This window comes from Neophocaena asiaeorientalis, unplaced genomic scaffold (genome assembly GCF_003031525.2).
Source record: "Neophocaena asiaeorientalis asiaeorientalis breed wild unplaced genomic scaffold, Neophocaena_asiaeorientalis_V1.1 scaffold634, whole genome shotgun sequence".
Lineage (NCBI taxonomy): Eukaryota > Metazoa > Chordata > Mammalia > Artiodactyla > Phocoenidae > Neophocaena > Neophocaena asiaeorientalis.
Genome location: NW_020173971.1, coordinates 1,251,132 through 1,257,581, shown reverse-complemented (window position 1 = coordinate 1,257,581; position 6,450 = coordinate 1,251,132). Strand labels below are relative to the sequence as shown.

The 6,450-nt window shown below is 44.0% G+C and overlaps 1 long non-coding RNA gene across 2 annotated transcripts in view; it reads left to right on the top strand.

Annotated features, from left to right (window-relative positions):
• Positions 1–5,126: 5,126 nt before the first annotated feature.
• The window catches only part of LOC112404973 (uncharacterized), a 99,286-nt gene continuing 97,962 nt past the window's right edge, over positions 5,127–6,450 (top strand). For both annotated transcript variants that reach the window (XR_003004249.1, XR_003004250.1), the window contains exon 1: positions 5,127–5,185. This is a non-coding gene — a long non-coding RNA (uncharacterized LOC112404973). The remainder of the gene's footprint in view (positions 5,186–6,450) is intronic.

Below are 6,450 nucleotides of genomic sequence, written 5' to 3'. Positions count from 1 at the left end.
CTGTCCTCGGGTCCGCTCCGCTCAGCTCCCTGGTGTGTTGATTCTTCCCCCAGCTGCTGCCTAATGGAGTCCAGGCGCTCGCGTCACAGGAAATGCCTATACTGCCCTCCTCACTCACTTCCGGTGGCAGGTATGGAACCTATAGGGGGCCTGTCACCCGGCACGTGCGCCGGGGGCCGGCTGGGCGCGAGGGGAGGGAGGCCGGCGGGCCGGCTGGGGCTGACCCCGACCCCGACCCGACCCGACCCGAGCCGATCCACCCTGGAGCTCGGGCCTGGCCGGCTAGGTCTCGCCCCCAGCGCCCTGGCTGGGCTGCGTCGGCGAGAAGTAAGTTTGTTCCGTCCCTCCGAAGCCGGGCGTGCACAGGAGGGCGGCGATCGCGTGCGCGAGTGTGTGCGTGTGGACCCCAGGGTGACCTAGAAACGCCAGGCGTGCGGAGGGACTGCAGATTTCCATCCCCGGCCGAGGATGGGGTCGAGCAGGTGGCGAGGTTTTGTCACGAGAACTCCCAGGCACAGGGCTGTGGCAGTCCTTGTCAACTCACTTAATGGTAACCAGGACTGACCAGCTCTTCGTTTGAGTGTGAAGAACTCGAACTTCCACAGCCAAGTGCCATACACAGTTGTCGTGCCCGGGCCATCCCAGGAGGTTTGAGATGATGAGCCTAGGAGACTCTGTGCTCTACCCCGGGAAGGTGGGATAATGGATAAGAGCAATATCTGATGGGGCCAAGGAGTCAGAAAAAGACTGTGGGTGTAGTGAGGCGGGACTTTGCTGAGGGGCTTTCACTCTTTTTTTTAGCTATTGCCCAGCACCTCCTTCCAGCTGCCTGAGTCACTGCCCAGTTTAGGCAGCAGTAATACAGACCGAGCTGTTGCCTCCAAAACATGCACCTTAAGGAGAATTGAGATCCAGGCTTGCAATGTTTAGGTGAACTGTGAGGCTTCGGCGTCGCTGTAATTTACTCGTTTATGTGGATGTAGAAAAGCGGCAAGGAAGAGCTGGGCTGAATCTTGATCATTGGTGAATAGTCTCCATTACCCCAAACAATTATTTACCGGTGTGTGGTCGATAGCATATACACCGATATATACAGACATTTTCTCAGAAATTTAAACACTCTTTCTCTGAAGAAGTTTTCCTGTGGAAAAACATGGACTCAACTAATGCATCTTTTTTTTTTTTAAGATTTATTTTTGATGTGGACCATTTTTAAAGTCTTTAGTGAATTTTTTACAATATTGCTTCTGTTTTACGTTTTGTGGCTTTTTTTTGGCTTCGAGGCATGTGGGATCTTAACTCCCTGACCAGGGATCGAACCCATACCCCCTGCATTGGAGGGCGAAGTCCCAAACACTGGACCGCCAGGGAAGTCCCTCATGCATCTTATAGCTCTGAAATTGCAAATTTTATAGCTCAAAGTAACTTTGAGGTCCTTGGTTACTTTTCAAATTTAGAAAAATACTTTTAAAAAAATGCTTATGAGAAATTATTAAAGAATCCTGAACTTTATTGATCCACAGGCTAAAGGAAGGGAGAGGAAGACCATTGCAAGATCTGACAGAGATTTAGCTTTTAGTCTCATCTCTTAAATGTGCTTCCAGGTGGCGGTGTAATTTTAAGGTGACTCACATTCAATTTTATTATTCACCTGAAAGAGACCTGAGTTCTAGCTAAGTTTCGTAGGGCACTGCCACTGTATCCAGCAGAGCCTGAATTACTAGATAGTTAACACTTCAGAGATCCCTGTTTGTTCGTTAACTTTAGACTTCTTATTAAAAGCATTGTTATTGTTTATACAAAATTAAATTTTGCAAAGTCGTTTGTAATAATTTATGAGGTCCATAGCAGTACTGAGGACAAGCTTCTGAATAAAATCTGTAGCTTTCATAAAGGAGACAATGACTTAGTGGTAGCCACAGACACGGCTTACACTTCATGAACAAAAGTAAAGGATGAAAGGCAAAAGAAACTGGTCTCAACTGGTGTCTAAACTCAATATATATACCCCAGCTTTTCTATATTTTATGAGACCCAGACTGCTGTTACTAGAATTCTGAATTTATGAAGTCCATGTGTGCACACATTTTTCTCTAAACTAAAGTACAGCTGGAGACTCTGTTGTCTGAACTCTGGATTTTTTTAGAGCCAGGTTTCAAGTCCATTGCAGATGAATAATTCTGAAATACCACTCTACATACACTCAGAAACCTTCAGTAACACCGTATTACCTAGAGAATACAATCCAGAGTTTATCTTGCTCTCTGTAGATTGACCTCAATCTTTCTCTTTGACTTTGTCTTTTCCTACCCCCTTTCTGAACCCTTCACTGCTGTCCCCCAAATGTGCTGGGCTCATTTCTTCTGAGTCTGACCATACCTCCTACCTTCTCTCCATCCTTCTGATCCAAGACTTGGCTCCTTTCTCACCTCCTCGGGGAAGCCTTTCCTGACTTCCAGCCTCCTTGCCCTCCTTCTGAGTATCATTTATTTAACCTTCCAATATTGAAGTCTGCTTGCAATATATATATATATTTTGCGGTACGCGGGCCTCTCACTGTTGGGGCCTCTCCCGTTGCGGAGCACAGGCTCCGGACGCGCAGGCTCAGCGGTCATGGCTCACTGGCCCAGCCGCTCCGCGGCATGTGGGATCTTCCCGGACCAGGGCACGAACCTGTGTCCCCTGCATCGGCAGGCGGACTCTCAACCACTGCACCACCAGGGAAGCCCTTGCAATGTTTTTTAACTTGGTAAAACCCCTTCTTCAAGTTATCAGAGAGGAGCCTTTCTAGACTGCTGTCCCCCTGATTTGCCTTCCCCTTTTCACCCTCATCCTGGAAAAAACTGAGATGCATTTATGAATAAAGGTCCAAGCTGTCTTTTAGGGGGGAAAAAATTGAATGTATATTCAGGTATTTGATTCATTTATCTTGTTTCTGTGCTATTTTACCAAATCTTTATATGACCAAGCCTGTGCTAGGTTCCAAATAAGAGGCAACTTATTGTCCTAGAGATATTCAAGCAAAGGCTTTCAGGGATATTACAGAGTAGGTAGTTGAACTAATTGAGTCTAAAGACTTTCCAACTACAAGATATCTGTGAGTTATGTACATATGCATCTCCCAACTAGAGTATAAATTCTTTGAGGTAGGATCTGTGTATTGTTCATCTAAGCCAGTGCTTTTAGATTGTGGGTCCTGACCTATCTGTGAGTCATGAAATCTGTGTATTGGTCATGATTACAATTTAAAAAAATGAAATGGAAAAGTGAGAAAGAGTAGAAAATATCCAAGTCAGTCACCCATAGGAAAGGTCATTATTATTTTGTGGAAGTTCTGTTTCAATGACAGATATATATCTATGCTTTACAAAGTACAATATATCTCTTCTGTAGGCCATTCTCAAAAAAGTTTCCAAAACACTCATCTAGGACATTCCTGACTGACAAAAAGGCAACTCAGGAAATTGGTGTTAGATATCTAAATGACAAATCACAAGTTCTGTCCACGGCAGTGTCTTAGCTGTAAAAATCAACAGCTACTATATTAAAAAAAGCTGAGATAGTATAAGTGTTTATAATAAAACATGAAACCAAACTTTCTCAAAAGACTTTGTAAAAAAACTAGAAGAGACTATTGTTCTTCTGTCAAGTTTTAAGTTTGGTGTCTCAACCTGGTACTTAGCATCATCAATATTATTCAATTTATTCAATTTCTATTTGAAGAGGTAGTTTTCAGAATCTCAGGTATCCTTGGAGAGGGACATATTTGTGTTTACATTTCTAGCTTCATTCCTAGCTTTTCTTTGTTTGGGGTTCTAAAACTGGGAAGCTGGACTTGTTGGATTTGGGTGAACTTGGGAGAATTCAGGAAAGAGCACTATTCTTGAAGTCAGAACACTTAGTCAGCTGATTGACATTGGGCAAGTCATTTAACTTCACTGCCCTGCACACATTTCATGAATGAAGTGGGGATAATGGCACTGGCCTACCTGCCTCAGAGAATTGATCTGTGAGTCAAATGACATATCAAATATAACAGATCGATGGGAAAAGACTATCTTGAAAGGTTTCAAAATATAACTTAAATCCTCCATCATTTCAAAAAGGATTTGAGGCAATGAAGTTCAAAGATATAAGAAGATTTTATAATTACTCATGTCTGAGCTGTGGACTCTAGTCATTTATTAACCCCAACTCTGCCACTCAACTGTGTTCCTGTGTACCTCTAGCCAGACAAGTCTGAATGTTGTCTTTATATTGGTCTTCCATGGACGGGGAGTTTCCAATACCTATGTAGTAGAGTGAAGGGCACAGTTACCTGGCAGTTTTACCCACTGTTCCATATATGTCTCTGCAGCGCTTGCTTATTTTCCCCCTTCTACAAACATTCCACTCATGCCACAAGAATCTAGTGTCCTCCTGTGAGGGGAGAAGGGGTGGCACACTGGGTGGATCTAAGTGCAGAGACAGGAGCCTTATATTCAGAAGTGAACAGGTGGAAGTACTCACTGTCCTCTAAGCTGAATACCGTCCTTTTCTCCAAGAAAACTAGATTGTTCTTCTCCCGCCACGCAGCTGGGTTAGACTGCTTGGAGTAGCTTGTTCTTGCTACACTGTAACAAAACGCATGTAACACTAAGATGGGTGTGCAAAGATGTTCACTGCGTGTGCAGGGATATTCACCGCAGCACTGTTTGTAGGAGCAAAAAGAATGGGGTCATCACCATGTGCCGTTATGGAAGTAGTATCAAGATATATAAAGTAAAAGATGCCTATAACGGAAGTGTGCATAATGTAATTCATTTGGGTAAATACATGAATATATACACATACATTTTTTTCTGGTAGGATAGAGGAGCATAAGACAGTGGTTTACCTTTGGGTGGAAGGACTTGGCTGGTTGAGGAGGGAGGTTCCTATTTTTCCATTTGATACTTTTCTGAAGGGTTTGCATTTTCTAACTACATGTAAGGTTTTTATTTTTTTCCTGCAGTACGCGGGCCTCTCACCGCTGTGGCCTCTCCCGCTGCGGAACACAGGCTCCAGACGCTCAGGCCCAGCGGCCATGGCTCACGGGCGCAGCCGCTCCTAGGCATGTGGGATCTTCCCGGACCGGGGCATGAACCCGTGTCCCCTGCATCGGCAGGCGGACTCCCAACCACTGCGCCACCAGGGAAGCCCATATGTAAGTATTTTTTAAGTGTCAATAAGGGTTATTTGGATTTTGGTTTTTTTTGGTATTAATAAGTATCATGTTTTTAAAGCACTCATGTTCTTAAAAGCACACTCAAAACCAAACAAACTATTCATGAAAATTAATCATAATAAAAAATGCCAGAGGAAGCAGTGTTGTGTATAGTTGATGACATTAAATATATTTGCTTTTTTTTTTTTTTTTGCGGTACGTGGGCCTCTCACTGTTGTGTCCTTTCCCGTTGCGGAGCACAGGCTCCAGGCGCGCAGGCGCAGCGGCTCCGCGGCATGTGGGACCGTCCCGGACCGGGGCACGAACCCGTGTCCCCTGCATCGGCAGGCGGACCCTCAACCACTGTGCCACCAGGGAAGCCCTATTTGCTTTTTAAACATCTCCTTCTTTCCCATTACCTGCACCTCTTATATTCTCAGACTGTAGATGCTGCGCACACACACACACCCATCTCTCATTTGGTTAAATTCATCTGGGGAATAAAGGGCAAAAAGACATTCCTATTTATTAACTTTGAAAAGTAGATAAATAATTAATAGCCCCTAGAGTCCGTGGACAGTGGACAGCAGGCCCTTTGGGCAGTCTTCCTTCTTCTCAGGTTCCTATATGTGGTTCATCCCTCTGGCACTATGATAATAGTAAATAATAATCAATGGGAAAACACAATTACGATTGTTAACAAACAAATGCTAATTATTATGAGAAAATATGTGTTCTGATTGTGTATACACAGCCCATATAGAGGTAATGGTCTAATGACTAGACTTTTAAAAATTAAAAATGTTAAAGACTGTAGTAGGTGATTATTCATAAAGTTGAAAAGAAAACTGTTGAAAGGGTCCCTGCATTTATTCAATTAATTTTATTTCAAAATTGTGCTCTTTACTAAATAATACTAAATGTATATGCAAATGTGACATAGTAGCCTAAATTAAAAAAAAAAAAAAAAAGAAAAAAGAGGGACTTCCCTGGTGGCACAGTGGTTAAGAATCTGCCTGCCAAGGCAGGGGACATGGGTTCGACTCCTGCAGCAGGAAGATCCCACATGCCTCGGACCTACTGAAGCCTGCTCGCCTAGAGCCCGTGCTCTGCAAGGAGAGAAGCCACTGCAATGAGAAGCCCGTGCACCGCAGCGAAGAGTAGCCCGTCGCAACTAGAGAAAGCCTGCTTGCAGCAACGATGACCCAACGCAGCCAAAAAATAAATAAGATAAAAAAGCTTAATGAACTCGTGAATGCCAGTCG